The sequence below is a fragment of the Colias philodice genome, chromosome 16, assembly GCF_061535455.1.
Source record: "Colias philodice isolate Cphi_HAF_F1 chromosome 16, ilColPhil1 Martin Lab GWU primary, whole genome shotgun sequence".
Lineage (NCBI taxonomy): Eukaryota > Metazoa > Arthropoda > Insecta > Lepidoptera > Pieridae > Colias > Colias philodice.
Genome location: NC_143101.1, coordinates 5,596,753 through 5,614,243, shown reverse-complemented (window position 1 = coordinate 5,614,243; position 17,491 = coordinate 5,596,753). Strand labels below are relative to the sequence as shown.

The following is a 17,491-nucleotide window of genomic DNA, read 5'->3' as shown; positions in this document are numbered from 1 at the left end:
CCTTGTTTCTGATTTATAGATGCGTTTTAAAAACATTTATCTTGGATAGTAAAACAGGTTAATGACTTAGTAGAATAACCGAACGATGCATTTCCGTATTGACTGTTTCTATATTAAACTAGCGGTCTGCCCCGGCTTCGTCCGTGGTACATATTTACGTTTAGTTTTTCTCCATAAGAACCATCCTTGTAGTTCAATGAATATTATAAAAATAATTAACGAAATCGGTTCAGTCTTCTCGCTTACCAACACATTTTGCGATCCATTTTTTTATATTATAGATTAACTGTGATTATGTCAAAGGTGGATTCTTCTTACTGGTTGAAGATAAAATTACCTTTTTTTATAATACATACTTGTACATTTTTAGCTTTTTACTTCGAAGGATTTTACATATTCATGAAATAGGTGTAAATATAAAGTCGAACGAAAACTCTATCCAAAATGGTATGAAATAAAATTTTGCTAAAATTAAAATAAAAGTTTCAAATTCTAAGGATTTCAATAAGGAGAAGAAACTGTTTCATGATATAATTATGTAACGTTAAAAATATAATCCAGCATGCTTAAAAATAAACCCATTACCTATCTCTTAAATATCACATTCTGTTTGATGAATTTTAAATGAAAATTTTCCACTATCCATTAGTACGTAAGAGAGAGAATTTTGTCATTTGATATATGAAATTTATTATTAACGGATTGTCTTTACTTACCAACTTTTACCTATAGTATTATCTGTGCTTAATGATAGTGGAAATGCATTAAGCTTAGACAGTCTTATTAATACAATTTTCTTTATAACATATAGAGATTAGTGTTTCATTCTATTTTGGTTTTAAGGTAACAATTGATATTTTATTAAGTAAGAGCTTTTATATTTTAGAATTAATATAATTTATATCTTACTTTAAATTTGTCTTATTTTAAATAAACTATCCAATGTTTATATAAAAAAATAATAAGTACGTTTTTATATTGATTTAAAGAATGCATGAATAAATTGATGTTAATAAAAAATGTGAGAAATATCCTTTTAATTATTAAAGCACAATAAATTTTCTTATGAAATGTTTCTAAACTATGTTAATATGAAGAAAAACGCCAAAAAAGCTGCACGTACAACACATTTAGCCGTCTTATAAATAAAAGAAAAACTCATTATATCTCCGAATTTTATTACATCGTGAATATTTTCAAGTGTTTGACTTGACACAGATATATTACAATGTTAATAGCATTGAACTTGTAATCTAGAAGTTAATTATAAAAACTCTTGGCTAGCGGTCATCTTCACGCTCTCTATAAATCACACAGTATCCAAGACGAAGCAAATATTGTTCAATGCCGGGGTCACGAGATAACAACATTCATAATAATAAGAAACAAAATTTCACGTGCGAAATACTTACAAAACTTTTTATGGGAACGCCATGCTGAAAGTTAATTAATTTTGTCTTGGATCCACCAAATTCACAACACAACACACTTACACGGTTACTTTCATACAGTAAAATTCGCGTGGAAACTTTGTAATATACAAGATCGTGGGATATAAGAACGTAGGTCCGTCCGGTCTGACAGCTAGGGATGCACTGACTCTTCAGTGAGGAACTGAGGAACTTTCAGTTATCAGAACAGCCCTTAGCTCGATTTTTTATCTTAATAACTTCCACGCCTCTTGCTCTACACGGTGATAAATTGAATATTGCTCTTATTATCTTGCAGTATTTTATACTCCGTGGCACTTCGCTGCGTTCTACATATATTATTTTTATGAATTGTAGAGACAGTTAATTATACTTTCTTGACTAATATACAATATGAGGTAGCATTAAAAGATGTGAAGATATAGGTATATTTTATGAATTGTCTAACATTTGAAAATAATTATAAAAAAACTACTACTAATAAAAACGGGTGGATACATATTTACGACAACATACATTCAACAAAATTATCCGTTTCAAAAGATCAAAACTCATATCGTGCGAAAATGAGATCTTCGTGGAACATTTTTGTTGCCTTGGGCCAGATTGTTGGTGGAGATACTCGTTTGTACGACTGAAGGGTATTGTTGACACGGATAGCCCTCGAAGGATCAAGGACCGCGGAGAGCCCTTATGAAAGGCGAACCATTCTGCTTGCAACTTAATGACGCAGCACTTTTTTTTCGTGCCCTTCAATATTGTTTAATCACAACCCTAGGGGCAGCCAAGGTTCTCATGAAAAATATTAAAATAGTCCAAAGACTTTCTTTCATGTCAAGAATACAAAAGAGTTATCAACACTGTTTTTTTAGGTGTAATTGGACTATTATCAAAGCGCCGCACTGTGAAAGTAAAATTCGTCAAGGCTTTTCTTTTTATATTATATGTCATTTCAAATATACGATTGAGGCGTTATGGAAATTTCTATAATTTTACTGTTCTGTTACAATAATGGGCTAGTTAAGCAAATGTGGGGAAATAATTTATTTATCGCTCATGAATTATGTGATTAGCTTCTGTGATTGTTTTTTGCATCGTTAACAGAAATAAATCGTCCTACTTGGATGGTAAAGTAGGGGATTATTTATCTTATCTTTGGTTCAAATATTTTGATCTTCACCAAAACTTTATAAAGTAATAAGTCGAGTTATTTGAAATTCTAAGACAACGTTAATTTATTAAAGTATATACGTACATATACATAACATATCTTTGAGAATATGTCTATTTCATTACCATTAATATGAGTAAGACGTTGTTAATTAAAATGTATGTACATATTTGATGAAAAGACAATATTTATCTTGGTAAATAACTAAATTAGCAACATAAAACATACGTTTATTTATGAGATGATGGTAAATAAGGTCTAAAGGATATATCAACGACGACGTATGGAAAACTGTTATTTATAAAGCACATTTTCTCGAGGTGAAGTACCTTCAACAAGAGTCCTTCCATTTGTCGATAATGCCACCTGACAGCTCATGTCGGAATCGATTATATCATAACCTATTAGGTAATATGTGATAAAATATCATATGCGATGTCTCGCTTATCCGACGTTGTAGTTGGAAAATAGAATGTTGCTTTCTGTTAAAACATACCTATTAATACAATTTATTAAATGATTGACATTGAGAAACTTATTTTTATTAGATAATGGTATTTGCATGAAAACAAAAGTATATTTTATACTCCATAGATACTGCTTTCCGAATCGGTGGTAAATGTTAAAAATATGTAATGACGTTTCAAAAGTGCTTCTAGAAGAAGTCTAGTTGAATAAATAAATGTTTGAGATTGAGTTTGATTCTACATAGAGTCATAGACCGGGATCCCTCGCCCTTTTTCGTAAGTGATTACTAACAAGCTAAATTTTCGTCAGTAGCTTCATTTTGACGAGACGCCCAACATTAGCTAGTACAAAAATTTCGTAAGTGGTAGCTAACAGGGGTAATGAGAACATAATTTGTTGATTTAGTGGTTATCAAAAATTCATTACTAACTGGTTTTTTTATTTATAATTCTTATAATAATAATCTAAATTAGCCGAAAAAATATTTGTCCTACAAAATGCTAGGTTTGATCAACGAGGTCCCATTTTTGCAACATGTACTATTTACGAGGTCATGAAAAATTATTACTAACCAGCTGATTTTTTTTTTGTTGGTTAGTTAATAATTATATAATTTAACGCCCACATTGTCCTACACATTACGTGGAACGTTTTTCTAGTCCGACACTCTTAGGTTGTAGTACAAATACTAGATGTAAAAATAATTAGTATCAAGTTGAAACTTCGTGAGTAGCTTCGTTTCAATGAGACGCCCAAGAATTTCCTTTACGAAAATGCTTGATTGTGGTAGCTAACAGGGGTAATGAGGACATAATTTGTTGATTTAGTGGTTATCAAAAATTTATTACTAACTGGTTTTTTAATTTATAATTCTTATAATAATAATCTAAAGTAGCCGAAAAAATATTTGTCCTACAAAATGCTAGGTTTGATCAACGAGGTCCCATTTTTGCAACATGTACTATTTACGAGGTCATGAAAAATTATTACTAACCAGCTGATTTTTTTTTTGTTGGTTATTTAATAATTATATAATTTAACGCCCACATTGTCCTACAAATTGCATGGTATATTTTGCTGATCCTCCAATGGAATTTGGAATTCATAACAATAAAAATCTATTCATTCTGTACATTTTTCTATTGGAGTTTAGTTATATTAGTACGCATGCGCGCGATGCTGCGTACTGTGTTTAGTTACTCCATGCTGAAGCCGACTATAACCGTGCTGTTTTTTTCTGTTGACCACGTGTTGGACGCTCTGAAACATCGACCACACAACCACTAGACGCCTAATGTTAGCTTGTATGTACTAAGTTCAATCTGTCAACAACTTGAGGTATGGTGAAGCGGGGCGCTGCATTCTCATTGGCTAATTCAAGGTCACCAAATGTCCTAGAGATGAGACATAGTAAATTTGTATATCGATATCTTTATCGATATATTTTGTATTCACATACTTTATCGATATAGGTATTTTGTATACACATACTTTATCATTGGAAATTGAATACGATGTTAATACATATTAATAAAAATAAGGCCAGCGTGAGTCGGACTCGCGACACTGAGGGTTCCGTACAAACAGGCTAAAGAACAACAAATCTGCAAAAAATCGGTCACCCATCTAAATTATGCCCCTTGCTTAACCTCGATTTTCATTTTTAGTGTTATAGTATTCATATTATTTTATTACAAAAACTTAACATTTTATATTATAATATAACTATGTTATGCAACGTCAAATTAAAAGAACGGTATTCATCAGCAATGTATGGTGTAATGCACACATGCGGTGCCCCACAGATAAAGTACCTGAAAATTATGGATGGACAATAATTGATGGTAAATACGAGTATTATTGGTTTGATGGTCCTCAAAGCCCATCCTTTGAAGAATTATCTTCTCAATTGCAAGGTACCCTATTAATATTATTGAAATTTGGTTTTTAATTTTTCGGCGACATTAATTAATTTTTTCATATTATTACAGATTTAGATACCACGGAAGATCAGAATGAAGAAGATACTGATGAAGATGAGGAGAGTGATGCCAGTAGTGAGGATGAATGTTTTTCTGATGAGTCAGATGAAAATTAATTACTTTTTTATATAAAAATATCTACTTTTTCATGTATGTTACATAATAAAGTTGATTTATTTCAATAAATATATTTTCACTTTACCTCATGTTGCACATAGGAAAAAGGAAAATTACGATTATTGTAGGACTACGGATGCATACCAGTTTTTTTGTAGGACATTGTTTTATTCGGATAAAAAACACACTAATGTATCACGTGATACTTTTGTCCTACAGTTACTAATAAAAAAAATGGTCCTGTGGTATGGACAACTTAGGAGTCTAGGACTAGAAAAACGTTCCACGTAATGTGTAGGACAATGTGGGCGTTAAATTATATAATTATTAACTAACCAACAAAAAAAAAAATCAGCTGGTTAGTAATAATTTTTCATGACCTCGTAAATAGTACATGTTGCAAAAATGGGACCTCGTTGATCAAACCTAGCATTTTGTAGGACAAATATTTTTTCGGCTAATTTAGATTATTATTATAAGAATTATAAATAAAAAAACCAGTTAGTAATGAATTTTTGATAACCACTAAATCAACAAATTATGTTCTCATTACCCCTGTTAGCTACCACTTACGAAATTTTTGTACTAGCTAATGTTGAGCGTCTCGTCAAAATGAAGCTACTGACGAAAATTTAGCTTGTTAGTAATCACTTACGAAAAAGGGCGAGGGATCCCGGTCTATCAAACTTGCATGTAATTAAAGTTTTGTAAGGATCATGTAAGGATCTATTTTGATCATAACCAACAACTACACAACTATACAGATTAATTATTACAGTTTTTATACTGATAATATTCGTAAATAGGTTTCAATGTTTAGGTACTTTCCTGCAAAATAGAATAGCTTTCTATCTACTAGTTCTCTTTACCTTCTGGCGCCTGTTTGCATAACAATAAATTATGAATAAGAAAAATTTCCTTTCAATATAAAACTGATCGTATTTTATTGCCCCATAAAATCATTCGGTACAGGTTTCTTCTCCGAAAAATCTGCCTATAACATATTTTTTTATGATGATTGTAAAAGATTGCAATTTTTAATATTAATACTTTTCGCCAGCGAATATTATTTGGATTCGCGCCAAGAGGCCAAGTTCATATTCGTGGCCTTTGAGGTTCACCTAAATATGAAGATGCGATGTGCTATTGATTAAAGTAACTACTCTTTTGAGAAATTTTGCAATTAAAAATAAATTTTTTTTTTAAAGGGCAATTAATTACTCAAACCTTAGTGGAAAATTCGTTAATCCTTATGATATACTAGTATTGCAAGTAAGGCAAGTTATTAATAACAATGAGCTATCACAGCAATAGCGTTTACTTATAAAGTACTAGCGGTCCGCCCCGGCTTCGCCCGTGGTACATACTTACGTTTTCTCTACATAAAAACCATCCTCGTACTTCAAGGAATATAATAAAAAAAGAATTATCGAAATCGGTTCAGCCGTTCTCGAATTATGCGCTTACCAACACATTTTGCGATTCATTTTTATATATATAAGATTTGAATGTATAAAACCAAAAATATAAAATTTAAGTTTTTTTCAATGAAAGTTTGCACTCTACATTTAACAGTTTATTTCGGGATTATGAAAGTCCATATAGTTTATTTATTTATTTATTTATTTATTCATTTATTCAGGAAAACATTTACAATTCTTAAATACTAGACACTTAAAAAGAAGAAAAAAAAACAAAATACACTTAAAATCTAAAATTAAATTAAACAAAAATGAATACAAGAAATGTTCCCTGAAAAGGTCTTGGCTCAGCACATTGTCATAGTTCTGAGAACCATAACGCTGATATTCTGCCAAGACCCATACCATACCCGTACCATACATAAAATATAAATACTATAGATAGTGTGAGAACAATATTAGCATATAATATAATAGAAAAAAGTAAGTAGGTATATACAATAAAAAAATAAATGAATAGATAGTTACATAAAAGTGATATGAATAAATAATATACATAGATAATAAATAAATAGTAGATACATAAAATACCGATCGGATAGTATAGCAGTAAAATTTGAATAGATTTAGGTATAATAAGATAAAAAAATGGTTTCTCGTGGCGGCCCTAAGTCTGTGCAGTGCGGAGTAATATAAATCTATTTTTGATTTTGCATGTTAAGCAAGTGGATTTTGTACATTTTTTTAAAAGTGTACTTTGAGCACACTTGTTTAATTGGCGGAGGGATATTGTTCCAACACTTTGTAGCACAGTACTTAAAGCTACCACGGAAAGCTTGCGCTCGATGCAGAGGGACTGAAAGTGCGCTAGTTACGCTCCTTACTGGGTTCCGACCATTATCTTTTCTCCATCTTAATTTTTCGTACAGATACGAGGGACGCTTAGATTTAAACAGATCAAAAAGTAGACAAGCCAAATATAGATCTTGTCTACCTTTCATGTTAAGCATTTTGGCGGAGTTTAAAAATGGTGTTATATGTGTTCTCGGAGGGACATTGAAGCAGTACCTAACACAAGCATTCTGTACTCTCTGAATAAGACGTTGCGAACGTTGAAGTAAACAAGGGCCATACACATTTATGCAATAATTCAACTTAGATAGAACTAGAGATTCAGCTAAAAGGATACGGAGATTAGTGTTTAGGTAAGGCCGAAGTTTGTAAATAACTTTTAATCGGTAGAAGCAACTACGCACAACTTCAAGGACATGACTTTCAAATTTTAGATGTTTATCGAAAGTAACACCCAAATTACGAGCCTCATTTACCTTATGTATAGGAAAATTTTCAATATAAAGAGAAATGTTAGAGTTCTCTATTGCTTGTACTTGTCGCCTGGAGCCAACAATCATGTATTTCGATTTATTTGGGTTCAACACTAATGAATTATTATAAGACCACTTTGATACAGCACTTAAATCCTGAGATATTTTACTTGAAGATGAAGACAAATCCTTACAATTTACAGGCAAATAAATCTGCAGGTCGTCTGCATAGATGTGGTATTTGCAAAAGTTAATGCAGTTGGTTATATCTGCTGCATATATTATAAAGAGAAGAGGACCTAGAATTGATCCCTGTGGTACACCTCGTGTCACAAAAAGTTCACTAGATGTAGAAGTGGAACCATCATCATTACTAACAACAACCTTTTGTGAGCGACCACCTAGGTAACTATGAAACCACTCTAACGAACTATTGTCAAACCCATAGAAAGAAAGCTTGGCGACCATAAGCTGCAAATTCAAACAGTCAAAAGCCCGAGAGAAATCTAAAAGTACTAATGCTGTCGCATAGCCCTCATCCTGATTAGCAAGTAGGTCATCGGTAACATTGAGCAGAGCTGTTGTAGTACCTCGTTGCCTTCTGAACCCCGATTGTAACTCCGGAAAAATGTTATGCTTTTCACAGTATTTCACAACTTGAAAGTAAACAACCTTTTCGAGTATCTTAGATAGAAATGGAAGTATACTTATAGGTCTAAGATCTTTAAAGTCCACTGGATTGTCCGTTTTAGGCAAAGGACGAACGAGAGCAATTTTCCAGATAGATGGAAACGTAGATGTAGCCAGAGAGCGATTTACAATAGCTGTAATTACCTTAAGTGTCGTAGGAAGTGTGAGTAAAATCATATCTCTAGGAATACCATCATAGCCCTCAGCATTGGATTTCAAATTAATAATAATTTTGGCTATAGCATTTTCATCAACAAGATCAAATTTAAAGACACCCTTGCCGTAACTATTATTACTAAAATAGTCAAGGATGGATTTATCTACATTGCCAGTGCCAGGAATATTCAAAAAATGTGAGTTGATCGTATTTGGATCTCGAAGATGATCAGGCAAAACGGCACTAGTTTTGAAATTTGGCAAAACTTGATTCTTTAAATTCTTCCACAAAACTTTACCATTTTTTGAATGAGCATTGATATGGGAATCGTAAAATGAGATCTTTTCTTGGTGCAAACATATATTGACAAAACTTTTTAGTGATTTATAATATACCCTGTCCTTTTCACACTTTGTTTTACGATATTTATCGAGTGCATCATTCCGAACCGACATCAGATGTCTGAGATTACTTGTCAGCCATGGAGAGCGTCTATTCTTAAGCGAAATGGTCGTTTTAGCAGCATGTTTGTTAAATAGAGACATAACATATGAATTAAAAACAGTCACCATATCATTTACATTTAGCATATGGCAGATATCGTTCCAAGGAATTGAGGCAAGGTCGCTATTGAAATCCATCAAGTTGATATTTTTTAAAGGTCTGTATGTAATAAAAGTATTAATTGATTTAGGTTTTTTAATTTTAAAGTTCGCAAAGACCATAGCATGACCACCAAGCTCAGGGACATGGCATACGACAGTCGAAAAAACGGACATATTTGTGCACAGTAGATCGAGAGTAGATTCGCTGTGAGAAGTGAAATGTGTGGGTTCAGTGATGTGGTTATCTAAACCGCAGCAATGAAGGAATTGATTGAGACTAACCGACATACTGCTCTGGCTATTATGGATATTGATATTGAAATCACCAAGTAAAACAATGTTATCAAAATCGGAAAAATACGAAAGTGATTCTGAAAGGGCGTCAAAGAAAATGTCAATACCTTGCCAAGGTGGACGGTAAGCAGTCCCAACCAATATCCTGTTGCAATTAATATTGACAGATATCCACATCTGTTCAATACAGTGATTATTGTTACTAATAGGATGTTTACATATACGAAAAGAAAGCTGTTGACTAACAAAAAATCCGACTCCACCGCCGCGTGATCGCGTGCCCGGGGGGCGAGGAATGTGACGAAAAGTATAACCAGGGAGACGCGGCGCTTTACCCTCATGACCTTGTCGTAGCCAGGTTTCATTAATCGCAAGAATATCTGGCATATGTTTCTCAAACGCAACTTGGAACTCATCATGGTTTGTACATAATGATCCAGCGTTAAACAATCCAATTTTTAGGTATATATTTTTAACCATTTTTGTATTTATATAGGAAAATAAAAATATAATAATTACATAATTTAAATGTAACTATAGAAATTATTATAAAGGAAATAATAATATAATTATGTGAATAAACAATAAAGTAGTGAAAATAATTATAAATTATAAGTTGAATATAATATAATTTGAGCATAGCATTGTAAAATATATTATTTTGCCTATGCACGAGAAATATTAGGTTGAAAACTATTATATGAATATATTTTATCATATAATATGGAAACATAAAGTTATTTCTCAAATTAAAGTACTCATTATTTACATACATCAAGCATAATATTACATAATATTCATCATCATAACAATTCAGTAACCTAAAATGATTTCTATTTGACATAGTCATTATTTTAAGAATGTTTAAATAAGTTACAATTGAGTCATCAGTGTACATTAATATACAAACAATAAATTTACAAAATTGAAATATGGCAAGTTTATTAAAAATATTTAAATTAGCGGAATGTGTTGAGAAAAAAGAATAATAATACAAACTATCTATAAAAGCGTAATTATAGAATGACAAAGTACTATCATTATTGTATATATAAAGCAGCGTCAATGTAACTATAAAATTAGACAGTTTGAATATGATTAGGGAGTAAAGTAAAAACACTTTCAATATCTTCTTCGGAACGAATAGCATAAACGTTACTGGAATCAGATTGACGGGCATATATTTTTCCATCCCTGGTCCAAATAAATCGCCATTGCTTAATTTTGGCCAGGGCACGGGCTTTACCAAATAATACACGATTTTTGTGTGTGAGCCTTTCATGCAAGTGTACGCGTTTCACATCATGATTGGGCAAACCTAGGTCGGAAGTAGAAGTGCCTCGTCGCACACGGGCGTTTTTCAGGAGCTCGTCTCGGAGTGAACGTCGTGCAAAACTAATTGAAATAGGACGCGTACGAGTGGGGCGATTCTTATCTTCGATCAATCTCGATGAATCACTTCCATCATTACTTACACCGGTAGTAATTGACCGGCGCTTGGGGCCGATGCGCCGCGCACACACTATATCGCGCTCCTCTAATGTTATTCCCAGTTTTTTTGCCAAAGTAATCGCGATATGCGTAGCTGATTCACCTTCAAATTCGGGTATACCATATACTTCAACGTCATTGAGTAAACTTACTTGATCTCGCTCGTTTATTTCGGATTGAAGTTGTTTTATTGTTTTAAGCATGGATGAAGTGGCGGCGGTGTCGAGATTTTGTTTACTAAGTTGTGATAATTTAGAATGCAGCGACGAGTTTTCAGACTCCAATTTATTTATCCGATCGCGGTATGTGCACAAATCATTTTTCATTTGTGTTACTTGAGCAAACAATAAGTCGGTAGTATCATTTAACTCTTTCTTCAACATATCCATTGCTGCCGAAATTTCGATGCTAAGATTTTTGGTAAGTTTCATTTCCAAATTTTCAAATTTAGACTCGAGCAACGAAGAGAATTGTTGTATACTAATAGTGGCCTGATCCATGGGCACGGAAGCAATAGACATGTCCTGAGTGACGTCCTCACAGGACATTATACTATCCTCCAAAGTAGGTTCATGAAGCCGTCTAACGGGTGTGTTTTCTCCCTTTTTCCGAGTAGTAATATTGGAACAAGTAGGGCACAACCACTTTTGTTTACCTTCCTTATAATTTGTATTGAAATAAGCGATGCTCATATTAAGGCACATTAGATGATAGCAGCCCTTGCACTTAGAACATTCAAGCTCTTCCTTTTTCATTGTTTTATAGCAAGCTGAGCAGTGCATTTTAAATAAGTATTTATGGAAGATTGTTATAAATTCTGGAGTATAATCGGGAAGTGGAGATTTTGTAACGATTTTTTAGACACAGTACAGTACCTTAAACAAGTCCCTTTTCAACGGCTTTTACATTTATTTTGTGGGGATGAACTTAGATGATCACTTTTAGCAATAGAAAACACTTTAACATATACATATCACTTTTAATTAATTTATTACTTTAAGACGATACAAAACAGCTGTTAATCGATGTAGGTACGGAACTACCCTCTATATAGCTATTTGTTTTGCAATCCAAGTAAATATAAGATACAATGAAAGGTTAGATAATGCGGGAGTTAGCAGAGCTGTGCTAATACAGATAAGTGGCTTATACGATTTGTTATTTAGGATCCATAACCTGAATATACGTAAATACTTTCCTTTAGAGTTGCGTAAACGTTGCATATTTGAAGATTTAACTTTTATAGAAAATATAAGAATTAAAAGACTAGAACTAGAGTAGGTATAAGATATGTATTTGAATTATTGTTTAATGAATAACAAATTTTAATTTTATTATCTTATAAATTATATATCAAGAGAACTGAGAAGGATATTTTGAAATGTGAGGTTGTTTCCTTTGTTAAGAATAAGATTAAATAAATAGAACATTTATGTAGAATGTATGTTATAAGAGACTATAATAAATGCTTTCAGTATCTTTGTACCAATAACAGTATTTTTATGATTGTCGTAAAATTTCTAGAGCAATCCAATTTTAAATAATGGAAATAATTTGAATATATTATGTGATTGTCCTATTATTAGGTAAAAGTGTTGATATAGGCCAATATTTTTTTAATTTGGAAGATTGGAGCGGTACGCAGGTAGGAGGTAAAAATGATATAGTTAGAGAATAATTCATTTTCTGAAGATGTGAAAATGAATTTCCCATTTTAACATAGACTACTCAGTCTATTGATAAATCCCATGCTTTTAAAACAGAAGGACCCAGCCAATAGTAAATCACCTACTTCAAAAAGAAAAAAGACTACCTACATCTAGTCTAGAAATATAAAGTGGTAAACCGTACTTGGTAGTATCATTACACTAAACTACTCTCAATACGATAATTTCACGATTTAAATATCAATTGGCACATGTAATATACAGTGCGTTCACAATTGTGTTCCTGTTAAGGCAAATCAATGCTCTCGGGTGCAAATTGGCCAGTGATTGACTATTGTCAAGTGTTTACGGGCCGCCAGTTATACCCGGTAGTGATTACATATACTTCATTCACTAGTTGTGCCCGCGACTTCTTCCCGTGATACTCATACAAAAATAATTGAAATACTTAAAAACTTGTGGACTCGCAGGTTATTAGAATGTTTTCTCATTCTAAAGCTCTAAAGTTAGGCAATATTTCATGGGTAATTGAAATTTGTTGTAACATGTTCATGTTTTTCTATTTACTACTTTGAAAAGATTTAAAATAATACGGAATGGCAATAAATATTTTCAATAACATTTTTTTAATTGAAATTTGTTTTTAACACAATTAATATGAATTATAACATGGATCATTTATAATGTTTTCCTTTATTAGGTATCCTGAGTTTCCGGGAATACGGTAAAATTCGTTACAGTATAAGGAAATTCAGAGTGTTTTCAATCTTGTTTTTTCTTCCAGAATTATTAACAAATCATGTTCAAAACAATACTATATTTTATACCATTATGATATCTATTTTCGCAGTTGAATAAATAAGGCTCAGCGTTTATTTAGCAAGTATTTATGGAGAATTAATTTGAGTTACGAGAGCTTACTAAAACTTTTGCAGTTCGACTATTCCGAATTTGTTACGACCCCGGCTTTAGATAAAAGTAGCTTATTGTTGCTACGAATATATTTATTAATTATAAGCCTGTAGAATTTGTTTGTATTACCTCTTAAATTTAACGGTTATTGTTTTAGCGGAAAGGTTTATAGTGTTTGTGAAGCGTAACTTTTATAAATGATTCTTTTTAAGACGCATAAATGAACTAGACTGTAATTAAAATTAATCCTTTAAAACACTGTTATATTATTCCTAAAAAATGATAGTATTCTATACGGTTATTGCACTAAAACTAGAATATACTCCTAACTCCTAAGTCGGTTATTTGCGTCAAGTATCTAGTGGCCCGAGAGAAAATTGTGCGGCCAGCTATAGCTTTGTGGGGATGTCCAGATGAGACAATAATTTTAAGTCCAAATAGAACTTGATTGGCTATACATTCCGGAGGAAAACTTCCTGAAGATTTCCTGGATATTTAAAATCCTCAATATTTCTAAACGAGCAGATTTTACTTTATCAATTATAGCAAGCATTAAAATTCATTTTACAGCATTTTATACGAGCTTTCTTGTACTATATTTGTCAGTTTAAGATAGGCACATCAAAATAATATGAGATACTCAAAATAATTAATCTTTTAAAGCAACGAGTACCTACTTTCAGTGCTTTTGTATAGGAAATTCAATCAAAGGCATTTAATCAGATTTCGGGAACGATTTATAGAATTCAATCTCAATGGTAACATTTATTATCTATATATAATTATATTTATCTACCTCAATTCACTGAAATATAATATTAAAATGAACTCAATAAACGTCAAAAATTCCGGTTAAATTAAGCATTACCAATATTAAATCAATACATATAATTTTTGTCTAAAAATAACTCCCTGTATATACCTATAACGAGCATTTTTATTTTAAGATCAACTTTCAATTTACTTCAAATGTTAATCAAAATATCATCGAATCTTTGAAGAAGCATGTCTATTTATTTATTTACGGTGCATTTACATCAAACGAGCGAATGCTCAACCCCACTAAATCACATTCTTTTAATGTAAACAGGCTTACAGCATTCTTTCGTTGTTCTTAGTGCGTTCGAAAAGATTCTATGCAATGTTCTAATACTGAACAACACTAAATACGAGTTTTCGTTTACACTAAAATATCACGAATGAATGCTCTTAGTTCTTGCTGTGGCTCTATGTTCGTTTGATGTAAATGCACCGTTACATGTAATATGTGTTATTAAAACCTAATAGGATGAAATAATATTAACAATCAGATAAACATAGTAAATTAGTTACGACATTGAAGCAGTTTAATTTTATGTTCCAAGAATTGACATCTATTTATATGATCTTGAACTGTAATTCTGGTTGATCAAATACTTGAAAATTTTTAAATTAAAACGTTATTATAAAATATACGAACTTTGTTTGTGTGTATGTCCATCGTGTGTTTTATAAGATTCTTTGAAGTCAATTATCACAACAATATTCCTGTTGCGTGTTTATTTAAACATATAAAATCATTAAACACTATTTACTCATACATATGCTGCGGTTTTTACGACTTCCAATGTAGGTACATGAGTACGTAAAAAATCCTTAAACCAAAAACAAAACATTCTTAATTTTCCTAAATACAAATTATGTCAATGCTTATAAAACTGATGCTTGACGATTTTTGAAATTAGTTATGAGCTTACATCGCATCGCCTATAAAACACTAAAAGATTTGCCGGAATTTTTCACGAAGCATCCTTTTGAAGTGTACGAACGTGTAGTGAAAAATTCCCATAATTATTTACATTGAGTTTATATGTAATTCTAATTAATTATGATGAACAAGTAAAGTTTTTTGAATTCCCTACACAATAATATTTTAGTAACAAATATAATTATAAAACTATTCTTATTTTAAGTAGAATGAAATTAAAATACTTATTATAACGATTAATGACGTTATTATAGTAAATACAGCAAGAGATTTTCTGTATCGGATTTATTGTTTTGACTTAAGGGAAGGCAATTTGTGTAAATGAGGTCACACGAAATTTAGGGCAGCGGCGGACATTGTTTACACAGTAAATTAATCAATTCACACCATTTTTACCTTTCATTCGTGTGATTTATTGTAATTTAAGCACCATTTTTATCGTGTGATTTTATAAATATAACAGAACGTCAACATTTCTAATTTTATTTTTAGGGTAAGTAAGTATAAAGTAAAGTTTTTTTTTATTATTTCGCCAATAAATAACTGGTCCTACAACTAATGTCAATGAATCCGTCTCTGAGCTATATTCTTCCCAGATCCGATTTCATTTTTTGTGTATTCTATAAAAAACATTAATCGAAACTGTCCATTACATTTATAACTATATGCTATAATTATAATATGTACATGTTATCCAAAAAGTTTCCCTTTTAAATTGAATCTTAGAATAATTATTTGCTCTCAGATTTATATCGATGTTATAGTATGTTATTACGTAACATGTGGGGTAAAGATTCAATAAAGGTCCTGATGTAGGCTAGTTGCCCAGGGAAGAGAACAAATCGATATGATAACTAAATTATTAGTCGGATATTGCATCCACCGCTCCCAACGTACGTAACGGATGTCGATGCACACTATGTGGAATTGTACGATATTTGTAGAGGTTTTTAGGTGTTGTATCTGCTTTTATTTTGTTAAAAATTCCGTGGTAAACCTAAAATAGCTAGGACCATGGTATATAGAAAAATATACGCAAATATATATAACCCAAATTTAACATGAACTATTTGAGATCTATTCTCCATCACAATTTTTTTGCATTCCATTAGTTGATTGAACATTTTTGGCTCTAACAAAGCGCACGCAAAGTTTTTCATACATATAAGCCCCCCTATGCAAGTGGCTTTCTATTAGCGTAAAGTTCAATAGAATCGATAAACGAATGTATGAGATTGACATAAGCTGGAGATTCGTCACGTGACCGAGCGTAACGAAACGAAAATTGGTAGACGAGTGGCATTGTTTTTCTATTCCATTAAACGGAACGTAAAGTCATACGACAGGCGCCATACAAATGGCTAGCCAAGTGGCACTTTTGACAGGAGAAACGCTCTGTGGGCGTTCGTTATCAAGCGTACGCTAACATCTTGTAGAAATCGAAACAAAATGGCGATTTTATAATCAGCTGTTGAAGTTCCGTGTTGTGTTTCTTAGTGATTATAAAATTTTTAATAAAATGCACGCTTTGAGACTTTTAAAAGCTGCGCACGATGAAGAAGTTTGGCTCAGGCGCCAAAAAAGAAATGCGTCCAGACGGAGTTTGGAGACAATCGAAGAAATGCCCGAACAATTGTTTCAAGAGCGTTTTAGGTTAAGTAAAAAAACTTTTAGCGAGCTTTGCTGCAGCCTACGTAACCAAACAAAAATACGGGGTACTAAAGAAATTCCTTTGGAAGTAAAGGTAATCCACAGTTTCTTCACTGCGATTGTTTATAAGTGATGTCCGATATTTTAAATGCCCAATGAAAGGCATGTGTTGCGCATATCTATATTACATATCCTAATTCTACTTATTATCGTAGGTTCTTTGCGCTCTGAGTTTCTTGGCAACGGGATCGTATCAGAGAATTGTGGGTGTCACCCAACATTTGCCACAATGCACTACAAGTAGATGCATTAGGCAAGTTGTGGAGGCACTCAACAGTCCTCTGATAGTTAAAAAATGGATAGT

The 17,491-nt window shown here is 32.1% G+C and overlaps 1 protein-coding gene and 1 long non-coding RNA gene across 4 annotated transcripts in view; one reads left to right on the top strand and one right to left on the bottom strand.

Annotated features, from left to right (window-relative positions):
• Nucleotides 1-1,590, bottom strand: part of Dh44-R2 (Diuretic hormone 44 receptor 2) — a 114,951-nt gene extending 113,361 nt beyond the window's left edge. For all 3 annotated transcript variants that reach the window (XM_089704832.1, XM_089704830.1, XM_089704833.1), the window contains exon 1: nucleotides 1,413-1,590. The gene's annotated coding sequence lies outside the window, so the exon portion shown is untranslated. The remainder of the gene's footprint in view (nucleotides 1-1,412) is intronic.
• A 2,593-nt stretch (nucleotides 1,591-4,183) lies between these two features.
• On the top strand, nucleotides 4,184-5,550 carry LOC149481664 (uncharacterized). Its single transcript, XR_016316803.1, has 2 exons — nucleotides 4,184-4,985; nucleotides 5,061-5,550. It is a non-coding gene; the product is annotated as an uncharacterized LOC149481664 (long non-coding RNA).
• Nucleotides 5,551-17,491: the final 11,941 nt, after the last annotated feature.